Source organism: Natrix helvetica (genome assembly GCF_964273705.1).
Source record: "Natrix helvetica genome assembly, chromosome: 5".
NCBI lineage: Eukaryota > Metazoa > Chordata > Lepidosauria > Squamata > Natricidae > Natrix > Natrix helvetica.
In genome coordinates, this window is record NC_138551.1 from 118635470 (window position 1) to 118653692 (window position 18223).

The following is an 18223-nucleotide window of genomic DNA, read 5'->3' on the forward strand; positions in this document are numbered from 1 at the left end:
ACAGGAAGCCAATTAATTCATCAAAAGGAAGCAGAAGTGCCCCCCCCCCCCATTGCTGGGCCACAGCCGGTTTCCCTGTTTCTTTGGGAAAGGTTCCTTCCCAACCAGAGCCAGACCCCTCCCCCAGCTAGGTGGGGTCGCTCCAGCCCCTCCAGGCTGCCTGCCTGCTGCTGTTCCCCCCATGGCTCTCCTGGGTGGGGTGGCGGCCACAACCTCTGGAGACAGAGCCCTGATGTGGCCCGGCAGGGAAGAGGTGCCCCCGACGCCCACAGCCCAGCTGGGATGAAGCCCCTCCAAGTGCCCCAACTCTCTCAGGCAGCCCCCAGGGAGGGTGGAGAAGGGCCTGGACAGCAGGCGGGAGGTGGGAGTGGAGCTCTGAGAGGCCAAGAGGACCAGGAGTCCAGAGAGGGAAAATGAGGCAAGGAAGATAATAAAGAGAAATATTGAGGGGAGAAAAGAGAGGGGAGGGGAAGGGAGGGAAGTACCCCAGGCCCACCCCCTTCCTTAAGGGCTGGTCAACCTTCTGTAAAGCAAGGCAGGGGAATTGGGGCTTCTGCATGTTGTGGGGTAGCCTCTTGTATGCAATCAAAGCTAAAGTGTCAAAGAACAGCAGCATAATGTTACACAGACATATGAACAAAAAATAAAAAAACTCCTGCCTGCAGGTCTTTGCATGGAATCCATCCCAACCTCAGAGAGACCCAGGAATTCCTCCTCTTCTCATCTGGAGGAAAGAAATGGTTCAGGTGGAATCCAATTGACGGGAGACGTAGATAGAAAATAATGTTCTGTCACTTATACATGGAATGGAATGATAGGATTTGTCTGGTTATGATTAGCTTTGATGGCTTCAGATCGCAGCCTGACAAAGTAAAAGAAAGACATAATCGGAAGGGATTGTGGCTCAAGCAGGAGACCCTCTAGGGCAGGGGTCCTCAAACGTTTTAAACGGGGCCAATTCATGGTCCCTCAGAGTGTTGGGAGGGACAGACCTGCTGGATGGACGTGGCTAGGTGGTCATGTGACTGGGTGGGCATGGCTAATTTAACAGTCCATTAAACAATTAAACTTTAATTTGTTTTGCTCCTGGGGTTGTTTTATTTGCTTTTGTTTGCTTGTTGCTCTTTTGGTTGACTTTTCTTTTTACTAGATCCTTTTTTTCAGTTGTTTAGGAGCCTAGTGGTTGATTTCAGGAAACTCAGCTTTGCAGCAATTCTCCTCAGTCCCAAAAAAGCTTGAGAAATCTATCTCTGTCGCTCTGTCTCTCTCTCTCTCTCTGTCTCTCTTTCTCTCTTTCTGTATGTCTCTCCTCTCTCTCTCTTTCTCTCCCTCTTCCTCTCTTTTTCTCTCTCTGTCTCTCTCTCCCTTTCTTTCTATCTTTCTTCTCTCTCTCCCACTTTCTCTTTCTCTCTCTCCTTTCTCTCTCTTTCTATCTTCTCTCTCTTCCTCTCTCTTTCTCTTTCTCTCACTTTCTTTCATTCTCTCTCCCACTCTCTTTCTCTCTCTCCTCTCTCTTTCTCTCCCTGTCTCCCTCTCTCCCTCTGTCTCTCTCTCTCTCTTTCTGTATCTCTCTTTCTCTCCCTCTCCCCCCCCTCTATCGCTCTGTCTCTCTCTCTCTCCCTCTATATTCTCTCTCTCCCTCTCCCTTTCTCTCCCCCCCTCTATCGCTCTGTTTCTGTCTCTCTCTCTCTAATCCCTCCCTCCCTCTCTTTCTCTCTCCCTCTCTCCATCGCTGTCGCTCTCCCTCCCTCTCTTTTTCTCTCCCTCTCCCCCCTCTCTCTATTGCTCTCTCTCTCTCTTTCTTTCTTTCTCTCTCCCCCTCTCTCTTTGTCTCTCTGTCTATCTTCTGGAGACGGGGTGGGTGGGTGAAAAACAGGCCCGTGTTTCACCTCCCCCACCTCCAGAAGCATTCTGCAGGCCCAAAACGGGCTAAAATGGCCTTTGGGGGGGGGGGGGCGCTACCGGGACATCTGTGTTTCCCATTTTTCATTTCTCCAGGAGCCCTCTGCAGGGCAAAAATGTTGGCCTTTCCTTCCCGTTCCAACCCACGGGGCTCATGAAGGTAAGTCCTGCACTCAGCTGAAGGGTGGGGTCCAGCAGGTGGGTGAGGCGATGTGGGTGGGGCATTAGTTTGAGGACCCTTGCTCTACAGTCCCAGTTGAATGGCTCTCCAGTCTCTTCTTCAAAGCCTTCAGGGATGGAGCCCCCACAACTTCTGGAGGGAGACCTTTCCATGGATTCATTGTTCTCATTGTCAGGAAATGTCTCCTGAATTCTAGGTTGATTCTCTCCTGGACCAGTTTCAATCTGTTACTTTCTGCCTTTAGGTGCTTTGGGGAATAGGTGGGCCCCCTCTTCTCTGTGACAGCCTCTGAACTGTTGGAAGGCTGCTATCAGGACACCCCTAATCCTTCTCTTCATTAGTCTAAAATGGACCCAGTTCCTGCCATTGTTCATCATGTGATTCAGCCTCCAGGCCCCTCCTTATCTTTCTTGCTCTTCCCTGCACACTTTCCAGACTCTCAAGATCTTTTTTTTTAAATCATGATGACCAAAACTGGATATAGGATTCCAAGTGTGGTCTTACCAAAGCAGTATAAAGCATGTATAGCATGCAGCATTAATGGTATATAAAGTATATCCTATAAAATATATAAATTATATAGGATCAATTGAATTCTCAATAAGAAAACTGCTGTAGCTTTAAAAATCTTCAGCTTCATTTTATCCCTGAGCTTGAAGGTTCTTTCCAGATTGACTGTCTGAGGCCTCCTGAGCTTCAAGAGAGCTCTTGAGCTCCTTCCAGGACTCATAAGAGGGTCAGTTGGGCTTCTTGGACGAATGACAGTGGGGGGGTGGGGGTGTCTCCAGACTGGAGACAAACTGGCTGCTTCCCTGCAGGGAGAAACCTCACCCAAAAGTTGCACCCAACAATGCCAGAAGCCCAGTTTTCTTTTGTTGTGTGTTTTTCACACACACACACCCCGGCAAAAAATCCAAAAGTTTTATTTTGTCATTAAAAAATCTCTATTTCAGCCAATTTATCATAATTATCCTAAAATCTCTGCCAGTTTTTCTTCTACGAATAGTCTCACTGAACGATCTTGAAAGAGGCTGACAGTCCAGCTATTTCTCTGCTGGTGTCCACCACTTCCAGACCATGATTCTTTGGGGGAGGGTTGTGATTTTGTTCTCTGTGGTCTTGTGGATTTTCTCACAAAGCTGGAAACTCTTTGAGGGAGTGGGCAGTCCAGAAACATGAAAAAAAAACACTACCTAAATACCCTTAGGCTTCCCCTCCTCTATGCTCGACTCCCTCTGCAGCCCCAGACCTTCCCCCTCAGAGCTCAATGCAGCTTCTTCTTCAACGGGGTCACCCAAACTGACCAATCCTAAGCCAATAGGAACCCCCCTGCGACTCCCTCTTCTCTCCTGAAAAGGTGTCTTTGTCCACTTCCCTGGGCACAGGATGACCGCTGAGTCTGACTCTTTCCATTGCCTCAGACATTCAGCCAGACACGGAGTTCCCCACTGGTGTTTCCAAAACCATCAGGAGCCCCTATGGATCCCCCTGCGAGACCCCCAGAGTGGAAAAATATCCCCCTTGCTTTTCTCCCAGAGATTCTGATGTTTTCCCCTTCAGAACATGATCTGTCTGATCTTGGTCCTTCTCTGGAGTTGGAGGGTCTTCCTGGCCAACCTCTCCTCTTCCTGCCCTGTGCTGATTATTGTGGTCCTTGGATTCACATCTGGGGCTGTTTCTCTTCCCACCCAGGAGGAAAAGTTTTTTAATCATCCCCTCCAATTTCACCCCCTCCCTTTCTTTCCTGTGGAGGCACCAGTGGGGGCTTCGGACCCCCTCCCATCCCTGGGACACAGCCGGTTTCTCTGTTTCTTTGGGAAACATTCCTTCCCCAAGCAGAGTCTACCTGAGTCCCATCATCCACTTCCCTCCCTGCCTAGGATCAGCTCAGGCAATTCCTCCATTCAGACAAAGGAAAAAGGGAGTTTGGACAGTGTCTCTGGGTGAGTCTTCGTTCCTCAGCACAGAAAGGTCACACTGATCCCTCCAAAGACAAATTCCCCCGGCTTCTTGGACACCTCCGGCCATTGCTCAGCTTAGGTTGCAGCAGGGCCAGAGTGGCTGAGAATTGGGGTGGAAGGGACCACAAACACTCCACAAACCTCCCCAGCCACAAGAGACTCTTAGACACAGACTGTGGCCTCACACAAACTCCTCAATGGTGCCTTTATGTGGTGTCAGGAAGACACATGGGATCAATCTCACAACACTCACCCAAAGGGCTGCCCCATTTGTTGTCCCCGGTGGCAGATCGAAGATTGTGAATCCCACCCCTGACACCAGTTTCTGTGAAATCAAACACAGGAGCCAAAAAAACCAACAATCAAAATTCACTGCAGTTGTTATTTATTCAGTGTCCACTGGAGGAATTTCCCTCCAGAACATAGCAGGACAGATTCCCACAGTCAAAAGGATGCACTCATATTTACACATTTCAAGAAAGGAGGAGAAAATGATAATTATCAATATGCAAATCTAATAGATAATATAACCATGAATATTCATAATTAGCACACATTAAGGTAGGTTCATGGCCACCTACTGTTACTATCCTTAAGAAAGAGATATTGTCTAAATAAAAAGAAACATATCAGCTGCATTTCCAGAATTTGGATAAAATGCATTGAGAAATAAGGGCATAAAGGTTGAAGGTGCATTAACTCTTTATTTCTATCTTATTAACACATTCTCATTCCTCCAAAAATTGGTTATCTCACAATCTTCCAGACACATTTATTTGAATAAAAATCGTTGCCCCACTCATGTATGGAGAATAGCTTGGAGTTGAAATTCTTCTGTCTCACATCTCCACGTTTCTTTTGGCTGTCAGCTGCTCCTTTGTGTTCAGGTCTGGCCTCAGAAGGATAATGTAGCTCTTGGGGATGAAGATGCAGCCCAGCAGACCAGCACTGGAGGCCAGGATGGAGAAGACCTGAACAGCCACCATGTATTTCCCTTTGGTGCTCAGGTAGGTGGGCACAAAAGTCACCCAGACACTGCAGAAGACCAGCATGCTGAAGGTGATCAGCTTGGCTTCGTTGAAGGCCCCAGGCAGATTCCTGGCCAGGAAAGCCACCGTGAAGCAGATGGCAGCCAGGAAGCCCATGTAGCTGAGGGTGACGTAGAACATGACAACAGCCCCTTCGTTGCATTGCAGGATGATCTCTCCAGGCTGGGAGTGGAGGTCAGAGTCAGGGAAGGGGGGAGAAACTCCCAGCCAGATGAGCAGATGATAATTTGGACAGCAGAACAAGAAAAGACGATGGAGTTGGCCAAGCTCTTCCCCAACCATCTCTTCACTCGATTTCCTGGTTTTGTGGCCAGGAAAGCCAGCACCACTGTGATGGTTTTGGCCAAGAGAGAAGAAACGGCAACTGAGAAGATGATGCTGAAGACCGTTTGTCGGAGAAGGCAGGTGGCTTTCCTTGGTTGACCAATGAAGAGAGTAGAAGACAAGAAGCAAAGCAGGAGGGAGACCAGGAGGATGTAGGAGAGGTCCCGGTTGTTGGCTTTAACAAGGGGAGTTTCTCGGTATTTAAGGAAGATGATTAAAATTAGGTCTGTGACCAAGAATAAGAGTAGGGCAAACGAGACCAGGATGATGCTCAGATGTTCTTCAAAAGACAGGAAGGTTATAACTTTGGGGATACATTGGACTCGTTTGTCATTTGGATAGTTTTCATCTGGACACTTGGTGCATTTTTCTGCATCTGAGAAACCAAAAAGCAATTTTCTTTAATAGTCTGTCATTTTATCTTACAAGAAATGCCTTCTTTGGATAGGTCTATGAAGTTGAGGAAAGTCTTAGGATATTAATTATTTCTGGTGTAATGAGTAGAATCTTCATAGGAAGCTACATTATTGCAAGTTAATAATGAATCATATAATCTTTTTAGGCAAATATCCTGAGTCCTAGCAGTGAGAACAATTAACCAGTGGAACAGCTGGCCTTCAGAAGTTGTAGTTGCTTCAACACTGGAGGTTTTTAAGAAGAGACTGGAAAGTCATTTGTCTGAAATGGTATAGATTCTCCTGCTTGAGCAGGAGGCTGGACCAGAAGACCTCCAAAGTCCCAGCTCTACTCTGATTGATTGATTAATTGATCTACATGACTGGCAGGCTATTTGTGTAATGAGTTCCCCCTGTAACTATCCACATCATCACATTATGGACCTGTGAAACCTTCTCAGTGATCCTCAAGGGGAGGACCCAATATACAGTGAATTGAAGGTCTTTCAGAAGGTGGACCTAAAACAATTCATCAAGTTTGAAAGAACTCAGATGTTCCTAGAAAGGTAAACTTAGCAACACATATCCAAACTAAAAAGCAGGAGAGATATTTCCTCTGCTGTTATTAAAGCTTGCCCAGTCTGCCACCCCCTCCTCCCATCTCTTCCCAGGCTCTCCTTCAAAGTCTTTTTGGTTTACTTCCTTAGATAAGAAATTGTGCAGGTTAAAAAAAAAACCTAGGTGTACTTCATTCTGTCCTTTAACTTGCACTTTCATGAAAATGTTTGGATGGATCCATTTCCACAAAGCCTTCAATTTTCCTCAATGTGACCCATGTGGAAGCATGGCTCAGTGGCTGAGACATTGAGCTTGTCAATCAGAAGGGTTGGCATTTCGGCAGTTCAACTATCTACTATCGAATCACTAGCAGGGGGTTGGACTAGATGACCTCCAAGGTCCAACTCTGTTACTGTTACCTTCCTGAGTGGAGATGGTCCCCTCAGGACAAGGAACACAGTCGTAGCAGCAAACTGGCTCTCCTTCTCGAGCCCTCTTGACAAAACCAGGGTGACAATTTTCCACACATTTGGACTGAGGCAGGGACTGAGCAGAAAAAAAAGGAATGTCAAAGAAAAGATGTTAGGACTCTCCGTCCATGGAAAATGGAGGGAGAAATGGATGGAGACAAGTAACCTCTGGTCTTCACTGAGGTAAATGTGAAACCCCTGACTACTACTAATCAGATGCAGGAGGTATATTAACTGGCAGATTCTTCATTTAGTTCCTTCCTTTTCCTTTTGGAATTTAACATTACAATAAAGTACTTTTCTATTTAATAAAATCTAGAGGGAATTGGAATTGAAAAAAGATTTAAGTATGATGATATATTCATACTGAAACTGAGACTAAGGTTTACTGTAAAAGATTTAGGAAACTTTTATTCCATTAGATTTTTCAATAAAGAATAAAACTGTGATGAAGAAAGAAACCTCTGGCCAGTAAGATCTTGAAAGATTTCCATAAAACATGGCAAAGCTCCTCCACTTAGGTCCCATCTGTTAAAGAACTTCCATTAGATGACACCAACTGGCATGGAAGGCCAACCACCCTGGAGACTATAGGCTTTGCCCTCTTGAAATGGGACCTCAGGCTTTGGGAAACAGAGAAAAGACACCAAAATTTCTCCCACCTTATTGAGCAACTTTAGCTGTGAAAGACCATCTTGGTCGATAGAAAGTCTCTGTCTTTCAAAATATGCCAGAATCTCTTTCCTGGGATCCTCCTTGGGTAGAACCAAGAAGCTGCCAATGGTCAGATCTGCTTTTATCTCTCCATTTTTGTCCAAGTACAGTTTAAAGTGGGAAATATTGAGCAACTCATTCTTCTTCAGAAAGGGGTGAAACTAGAATGGGAACATCCAGGAATTTGAAAAGCAAGAAACTTTGTTTCTTATTGAATCTTTCTTCTACAATTGTCTAATCTCCAAATATGGTTAAATACGATACAAAAACTGTCATCATCTTCATAAGAGAATGAAAAAGGTTGAGAAAAAGTTGTCAATCATATATTGACAAAATATAGAGAAAATATAAGTGACAAAATTGGTCAATTATAGGGAACATTCTAGAGCAGAAAACAAATAAAATGAACAGAGAGGAAAAAAGATGATCCATAAACTCTTTGAAAACAACAAGCTGATTCAAAAAGCATGGGTTGATCAAGAAGAAATCTGTCAGGCTAATCTTCTCCCTTGTAATCCTGATGGAAAATGCCTCCAGATGTGCTGGAAGAAAGATGAGGGATACCAAACTTGATATGCATGTTTGTGAAAATGATCTCAAAATCATTAACTGGAAACAGAATCTGAGTCAGCAGGCTGATGTTCATGGAAAGAAGGCAAATGCAGCCATAAGAATCTGAGGAAGTGAACGTTCTGGTTTGGGGAGACCCCAACTCAAAGACCAGGTCCACTTGCAGGCACCATGCTTGGAGGAAAATTTGCACAAAATCTACGTGAACTTCAGTGAAGCACAAATAAGCCCAGAAAGAGCTCAAAGGCGCTGCTCTTAGCCTTGAGGAAAGACAAGAAGGAGAAGAGCTGAAGATCAAGAGGAGTCTGGGAGCCCCCTTTCCAATTGAAACAATCTCTCGATTGGAGAAGGGTGGATACAGCCTTCTTCTAATCACTGACATGCATTACACACAAGCATAAGATCTGCTCACTATTATTCCAGAGTGTCAGACGTGGAAAAATGAATTCAGTTACAAGAGAGGAGATTTTAGCCGAATGAGAGAGAAAAATACGATAAAAGGATGAGCTGTTTTAGAGCTGAGCCAGGAAAGCAGAGAAGTTCAGTCTCCTCTTCGTGGATTATCTGAATGCAAAGACTGAGCAGCCATCAGTCAGAGAAGCTTTAATTGGGATTCCTGCAGAGAGGAGGGGTTGGGCTAAATGGTCTCAGGGTCTCCTCCAAACTTATAAAGTTTGTCATGCCACAACATGCAAATATTGTGCTGTTGTTGCTCTAACTCCACCCACCAAGTGGCTGGGGGCAGACGAGCCTAACTATATGGTCTGAGACTCCATTTTCTGTCAGCCTTTGGAGAAGATGGAAGCAGCCATTTTGACTGAGATACCTGGTCATCGGAGACGGCCTCCGTCCTTCACAAGGAGCATTGCTGGAGAGATTCCAGCTGCTTCTTTGTTGGCTGTTAGTTCATGCTGCCTATCTCGTATTTATATTTGATTTTCATTATTTGCATCTCTTCAATTTCACCGTGCCCTAAACATCCAGATCCACGTCAGGCTCCCTTTCATTGGAGGAGAATAGGGGGGCTTAGCTGCCTGTCCAGCTGCACACAGACCCACGTGCAATGGGGACAGAACAAAGGTGGAATTCCACCAGGCTAATCACAAACCCACAAATACAAGAATTTATTTTTAAAAGAATACAGCATTTTCAAAGTAGTAGTGTTTAATATAAAAATGCCATGGTATCTACTCTTTGGAACCATTAATTCCCTGAGTAATTAAATTGGCCAGATCTGTTGAGATTATTCCCCTCCTTCTGCTCTGGATTCCTCCTCCAAAGGATCTAAGATTAATGGATCCATACCGGGGGGGGGGGCATACCTGCCATGGCTGCAACCTTGGAGACCCCAAGAACTTTTCTCCCGCCTTCCTTTTCTTCCTCAATCTGGAGGTATACGTGGCATTCAAGGCCTGGGCCAGAGTCTTCATGAGACTGTAATCTTGGACATAATTTTTCATCCTGATCCTGTTCCTTTTCTCTTGGGTCTCCAGTGGGGCTTTCTGGGTGCATCTTCTGTGGCCTTTGACAGAAAAGATAGGCTTTGAAACAGAACAACGAAAATAATGATCTTGAAACTTTTCTTCCACAAAGAAACGGGGTTCAAAGGCATCATCCTTTGGGCTTTTTTTAAACAGAAAACCAAAGTTCCAAATACTATGGATGTATTTGAGAAGTCTGTGCTTGTTTATTGTATAGTCTTTAAAATTTGTGAAGATCCAGACTTTCCCTTCAATGGGTCCTGACACATCTTCAAGTGTTAAATGGAAAGGAAGAATTCTCTCCCAAATGGACTCATATTCTATGAAGTGAACAAAGACATTGACTTGTCTCCACTTAGAGAAGGCCTCTCTGAGGGCTGCTGTATGTCCAGTTATTGACAATCGTTGTGATATAACTACACAAATTCCATTCCTGACAAGCATAGGAGTGAAAGTCCTCATGAAATTCTCACCATACTCTGTGTCTGAAACAAAGAAGCCAATCAGGGTCCATCTGAAATGGAGGAGCAGTTGGACAATTGCTGGGTACTGGAATCCTTCTTTGGGGGCCATCCGTTGGAAAAAAGGGAATTGACTTTTATCATTCAGAGCATTTGAAGCTATTTTAACATTAATCTAAAAAAAGCAATGAAGAATGCTGTATTATATTTGGGGTCATATCAAATCCAAAATATTAGATTTTAATAAATCCAACCTGGTTCTCATGAATGTATTAGAATATTTTGTTAATCAGACATTATTTATAATATTAAAGACATAATATTAGCAAGATTGTATAATAAAAGTGGAAAATAAACAATTAAAAAACAATAAAAATGTAAATCAAATTATTTATCACACCTACAATTTATTGCAATTAGATTAACATGTGCAAATGCCAACTGAAGGAATGTTTATTTTACCATCGTGTCCTGGCAGTCAATTAAGAAAATAATTCTGAAAATGGAGAAGAAATGCCTAAAACCGCAGAGAATTACATTAAATGACTTCGAAGGAAACTGCATTCCTGTTCTTGGAAGAGCATCAGTCCAAGTAAAATTTAATGAGTTCAGTGGATTATTGCAGCTGACTGTAGTGGATAGTAATCAACCCAGCCCTTGGGTTTGCGAGTGACCAGCATCCATGCTGTCCATGGAGACAATTTTGAAGAGCTGTTAACTGAGTTCAGGGATGTTTTCAATGGGAGTCTAGGCAAGTATAAAGGAATCCCTGTCTCTTTCCATCTAGACTCCAATGTTGCCCCTGTTAGAATAAAGCCACAAAAGTTCCTTTTGCTGTCCGGTCCAAAATAGATGCACAAATAGACCACCTAATTGCCCAGGGGGCTTTGGAGCTGGTTGATCACGCTAAATGGAAGACCTGAATAGTCACCCCCATTAAATCAGATGGGTGAATCCGCATCTGCGTGGACTTTAAATGCACCATAAATAAAGCCTTGCAACAAGCGCCTACCCAGTATTGGTCATTCAGCACCTACTTCACTCATTAGGAAAAGACAAAATATTTGCAAAACTTGATTTAGCACAAGCCTATCAGCAACTACCAGTAGATGACGCCACCAAAGAAGCACAGACTATTGTAACACACCGAAGGACATTTAAATGCCACCGATTACATTTTGGAGTGAGTGTGGCACCAGGGCTTTTCCAAAGTATGGAGTCCCTCCTACAGGGCATCCCAGGTTTAGTGCCTTACTTTGATGATGTCCTTGTGTCTGGGGACAATAAAGAGGAACTAACACATCGGCTAAGGAAAATTTAAAACTAGTTAAACTTAGTGAAATTTATTGATAATAGATATAGCTTAAATAAATAACTGATAATGTTACTAATGTATACAATGTGTAGTGTTATGATGAGTATAATTGGATATGAATATTGAATGGCACCCATGTACGGAAGATTAGCAATCCCTTTGGATTATACATAAAGGATGATAATAATAATAATAATAATAATAATAATAATAATAATAATAATAATAATAATAATAATAATAATAATAATAAACTAAATTAGATACAATTAAAGTTTTGATTATGAGGGGGAAATGTTATGATACAGGATATAGTCAAATAAAGGAGGGATAAGAATAACAACGTATATATAGATATGGGTATAACATAAGGAAACTGGATGTAAACTTTAAACAGTGATTTGGAAAGGAGGATTAGAAAACTTTGTTATTAAATATTATGGATGTTTAGCTAGAATAGGACATAAAGATTTAGTAATACTAACAGTGGAGGATTTTAGAAATAGTAATTGAAAGGCCAGTATGTGGTTATGTATTAAATTTTGGTATATTTTATGATGAAGGACGTTTAAACAATTATAGTCAAATGAAAATGGAGATATAATGATGGTGACATGTATAAATATTTGAGTTAAAATACTTAAGTTAATATGAATTATGTTTGTTGACTGTGGAAGAGATGCATGAAAATCTTTTTGTAACCAACTGATACACTTTCTATAGCATGTAAAGAAGGATGCTGTATTTGTTTTAAATTAAAAATAAAAAATAATAATAAAAAAGGAAGAGTCAGTCCGGACGTAGTCAGCCACACCCCAGAAGAAATTCCAGGTGATTCCAGTCACTGACTCTGGAGTGGCAGCAGGCCTGATTGCACAGGCTGCAGCCACTGGTCCAACTGAGCTGCGCAGGTCAGGTCGCACCCACCTACGCCCCGCCTACCTGTGGGAATACATGCTCTGAGCATTCTGATTGGGTAGTACCATTTCCAGAGGGGAGTTGAATATATAAATAGCGAGAAAAGGCTTCATTCTGGTCCAGTAGAAGATTAGCATACTGCTGCTCATTGGTCCATTCGAGCGGCAGGAAAATAAAGGATTGTCAATGGCCAAGCTGCCTGACAGAGCCCTTTAAAAAAAGAGGACCCTGTCGGCCAGCCGGCAAGCATGTTTTGCCAAGCCTTGAAATAAAGCACTATCTTTACCACTGACTCGTCCTGCCTCTTCACTTTACCCCTCTATCTAATAATATTATAATAAATATTATAATAATAAATAATAAATATTTATAATAAATAAATTTGTGCTGATAAATAAATAAAGGGAGACTAGTATGGATCCATTTCAAGCTATTTAGCTCTCATCAGCTAGCCATACCCTTACTGGGATTCGAACCAGGGCTGTATTGCATATTAGGCCGATGTAATTGCCACTAAGCCACAGGCTCTCCTCCTTTATCAGTTAAGCCAGGGAAATAGGTATGTATTTGTGTTACAACAAGTAGTGAGCTCCCTCCCATATTTGGGCATTCCAGGGATTGTAACACAAATACATATTTACAAAACTCACTCCACTTCATAGAAACAATTAAGAAACAAAACTTACAACCCAGCAACCTACTCGTGAGTTTTGACGTCATATCCCTCTTCACCCAAGTGCCTATAAAAGAAGCCTTGACAGCCATCCAGAACAAACACAACCCCCCTAAACACATCCTGGACCTGACCAACCACTGCCTAACCAACACATACTTCATCCATAATGGACAAAGATACAAACAGATAGAAGGAGCACCCATGGGATCACCCCTCTCACCTCTCCTTGCAAACGTATACATGGAACATTTTGAAACCAACACCTTAGACAAATCTGAACACAAACCCAAACTCTGGCTTAGATATGTTGATGACACTTTCGTGATTTGGCCACACGGGAAAGAAAAACTGGACAACTTCCTCACACATCTCAACAGCCTACACCCCAAAATACAATTCACCATAGAAATAGAAGCAAACAACCAACTTCCCTTTCTGGATGTCCTAATCTACAAAAAACCCAATGGCTCCCTAGGACACACCATCTACCAGAAAAAAACACACACCAACCGCTACTTAAATGCACAATCCCATCACCACCCTGCACAGATCAACTCTGTAGCCAAGACCCTCATCTCCAGAACCAAACGCCTAGCCGACAAAGACCACCTGAAAACTGAATTACACAAACTCACAAATGTATTAATCTCCAATGGATTCCAAAGAAAAACAATCACCAACATAATCCAAAAGGAGACTCCCTCAAAAAACCAAGACACAGAACAGGACAATGGCATCGCCCTCCTCCCTTACATCAAAGGCACCACAGATAAAATCAGCAAAATTCTCCACAAGCACAATATCAGGACAGCCTTCACCACTGACCAAAAAATAGCCAACATCTTAAGAAACCCCAAAGACAAAATCCAGCTAGAAAACCAAGGAGTCTACGAAATACCATGCAAAATCTGCCCGGCAATACATATAAGACAAACAAACAGAAGGATAAATGCACGCATCACAGAACACAAGAACGCAGTAAGAAAAAAAGAAAAAACTTCCTCCCTTTTCCAGCACCTTAAAGCTACAGGACATGAAATCAACTTTGAAGGAGCCAGGTTAATCTCCAAAACAGAACACCTCCACAAGAGAATAATCATGGAAGCCATCGAAATAGAGAAACACCCCCACAACATGAATAAACGTGATGATGCCTCCCGCCTACCAAACATCTGGAAACCAGCCCTAGCCAACAAACGAACACCACCCACCACCGAAGCCGTTGCAATACAAAACAACAATGCACACACAGCCAGCACCAATCTACTAATCATGATAGAACCACACAACCAATCATTCCACTTACTGAAACAAAGCCAGCACCCCATCCCCTCCCACCAAGATTTACAGAAAGACGGCAGCTCCGTTCCCATTTTAAGCCCAAGCTATATATATGTATGTATGTATGTATGTATGTATGTATGTATGTATGTATGTATGTGTATATATATATATACATACATACATACATACATACATACATACATACATACATACATACATACATACATATATATATATATATATATATATATATATATATATATATATATATAATTTTTGAGGATTGCTGCATCTTTTTCTGCTTCTATGGCCCAGAGTCTTTGTGGAAGAATCTTTTTAGCTTCTTCTCCAGTTGTACAAGAAACAAGGAGACCTAAGTTCCTAATACGATTTGTCAGTAGTACAATCCAAGTTTGGTCTTTAATTGAAGTTTTGTCTGTTCTAACAGACATCATTTTCAGAGTCTGTCAGTTTCCATAGATTAAATTTTCTATTTACTTATTTATTTATTTATTTATTTTTAGCTTTTCAAACATATACAAGATAGCAGGTATAAATATGAACATGGACATCAACGAAGGAAATGAATACAAATAAATGGGGACAGTAGGACAGGGATGGTAGGCACACTGGGGTAGTTATGCACGCCCCCTTTACGAACCTCTTAGGAATTGGTTGAGGTCCAGGGTAGACAGTTTAAGGTTGAACCTGTGGGTGTTTGAGGATGTAACAATGGAGTCAGGTACAGCATACCAGGCATTGACCACACTGTTGCTGAAGTCGTATTTTCTGCAATCAAGTTTGGAGCAGTTTGCCTTGAGTTTGTATTGATTGTTTGCCCGTGTGTTATTGTGGTTGAAGCTGAAGAAATCATTTTTATGCCAATACCCATATTTTCTGATTTCAAACAAAGCAGAAATTGTGTAAATTCCGAAGTCAACTCTGAGGGCAGCAGCTGGAGTCCTTTTGCCCACCTCAAGATACTCCTCAGAGGCTGTGATTGGGTTGGTTCTGTTGGTGGTTTCTCTCTGAAGTCCCAAACATCAGATTGATATAAGAACATGGGGGAAACCTTGGCCTCAGATACTTTAATAATTGGGGCTGAGGAAGCTGGAGAGCTATGAGGTTTTCATTTAAGCACTCATGTATTTGATCTAAATGAGCTAAATGAGATGAGGGAGCCAAAATTCAGTCTCAGAGAAAACAACCCCAGGGAAGGAAAGATCTTATTTGCTCTATTGGCTGACCATCTATGCAGGGACGTGCGGTCAGGGGAGGCAGGGGAGGCAGAGCCTCACCTCTCTTCATGAAATAATAGTATATACTATACGAAGGCACGAAAGCGGCTGGGGAACGCCAAGAACCTTCCTGCCTCTGCTGGATTTCGCACGCTCCTCGCGACTGCAATATGCAATATGCAGTCGCGATGAGTGCGCAAAGTCCAGCAGAGGCAGGAAGGTTCTCGGCGTTCCCCAGTCGCTTTCGAGGACTGCGGAGCGCGAGCCGGCAGAGCACGCTCAGGAAGGCGGGGAATGGGATCACGTGTGCTAGAGGCTGAGGCAGCCTGACCCTCCAGCACACGTGGTCCCATTCCTTGCCTTCCTGATGACGTCACCAGCCTCACCAGCCATAAACCTCACCGCATGTCACTGCATCTATGTCATTTTCCAAAGACCATAACTTCTGAACTTGATTTTTAAATTATCAGATAATTATTATGACAAAACAGTCCAAGTCTTCTTCACAGGGTATACCAGCGATGGCGAACCTTTTTTGGCTCGCGTGTCATAAGTGGGGGGAGCGAAATGCGCAACCCCCCCAGTGCGCATGCGTGCACTACAGGCGCGATCCCATTTTACATGCTTTTTTCGCCCTCCCCAGGCTCCAGAGGCTTTATAGGAGCCTGGGGAGGGCGAAAACAGCCTCCCCCGCCCCCCTGGACGCCCTCTGGCGGCTTCAGGGACCGTCAGGAGGCTTCCCTGACGCCTTCAGAGTGCTCAAAATGACCCTCCAAGAAAACCGGAAGTCACTTCCGGTTTGCTTAGAGGGTCATTTTGAGTTTTCCAAAGGCTTCAGGAGGCTTCCCTGAAGCCTCCGGAGCAGGCAAAACGACCCTCCGAGCAAACCGGAAGTCTGTTCTCAAACTTCCGGTTTGCCCATAGGGCCAGTTTTTTGCGCTCCGGAGGCTTCATGGAAGCTCATGAAGCCTCCGGAGGGCCTCAGCGGAGGCGGGGGAGGATCTTTTCACCCTCCCCAGGCTCCTATAAAGCCTCTGGAGCCTGGAGAAGGCGAAAAATGGCTTTTAAAAAGGGTGAACTCAGCTGGCCAACGCACACATGCGTGCTGGCCAGCTGACAGGGCAGTGCCTCATGTGCCCTGGCAAATGGCTCTGCGTGCCACCTGTGGCACGCGTGCCATAGGTTCACCATCACTGGGGTATACAATCCAATGTGTAAATATAATAATATCACATTATCAGTTTGTTCCAATGGGATTTTAGCATGCTAAACATGTGTACCTATAAGAGAACTTATAACAAAATAAAAGACTTGGAAGGAACCTTGGAGGTCTTCTAGTCCAACCCCCCTGCTCAAGCATGAGACCCTATAAACATATACTGTAAACTGGGTGAAACCAGGCTTAATAGCAGTAACTGTGAGAGGGATCCTGAAGCCTTAGTGGAGAACCGATTAAATATGAGTCAAGAGTCTGCAACGGCAGCCAAAAAAGCCAATGCAATCCTAAATTGGGATACAATCAAGATCAAGAGAGGTTCTAACACCACTCTATAAAGCCCTAGTAAGACTACACCTAGGATACTGCATTCAGTTTTGGTCACCACACTATAAAAAGATTTTGAGACTCTAGAAAGAATGCAGAGAAGAGCAACCGGGATGAGTAGATGAACTGGAGGCGAAAACATACAATGAACGGTTGCAGGAACTGGGCATGGATAGTCTAGTGAAGAGAAGGACCAGGGGAGAGATGAGAGCAGTCTTGCAATATTTGAAGGGCTGTCACAGAGAGGAGGGGGTCAAGCTATTTTCCAAAGCACCTGAAGAACAGAGAAGGAATAATGGAGGGAAACAGAACAAGGAGAGATTCAACCTGGAAATAAGGAGAAATTTTCTGACAGTGAGAACAGTCAACCAATGGAACAGAAGTTGCCTTCAGAAGTTGTGGGAGCTTCATCCCTGGAAGCTTTCAAGAAGAGACTGGACTGCCATCTGTCAGAAATGGTGTAGGGTCTGCTTGGACTAGATGACCAGAAGGCAGTGATGAAATTCAAAAAAATTTAGTACTGGTCCAGGACTTGTGGGTTGCAGCCTCGGCTAGAACAGTTGGGAAATAGCAGGCTCAGTTGAGCTCTCCAAAATCCAGCTGGTAACCGCTGCGGGAAACCCTTCGGAGTGATAGCCTCCTTGAAGGGGAGGCAAAGGAAGGTGAGGTGCTTCGCTGACCACGAGGAATCCGCAAATTCCTTGTTTGGTCCGAAGCAAGCTCACCCGAACGGCAGAAGGCACGACCGCCATTGCTGGCAGTCACAAATCCGGGACAACCAGGAACCAAGATTGTGCAGGAGCAGTGTATGGACAGAGCATTGAAACTGGGTGAGATAATTACCAACTTTTACTCTAATGGCTTGCAGTAACAAAGAGAATATGAAAAGAACACTCCTAAGCTTAAATTAGCTGCGTACCAATCACATGGAGAAAAAGAAAAAGAAAACCAGAAGCAGCGGAATAATAATAATAATAATAATAATAATAATAATAATAATAATAATAATAATAATAATAATAATAATAATAATAATAATAATATTTATTTGTTAGTCGCACCCTCTCCCGAAGGACTCGTGGCGGCGTACAATAAAAACATATAAAATACAAAATATGGACAATACATACACAAAATAGACATATACGTGGAGGAGGTAGACAGATGGATGGAAACAATTAAA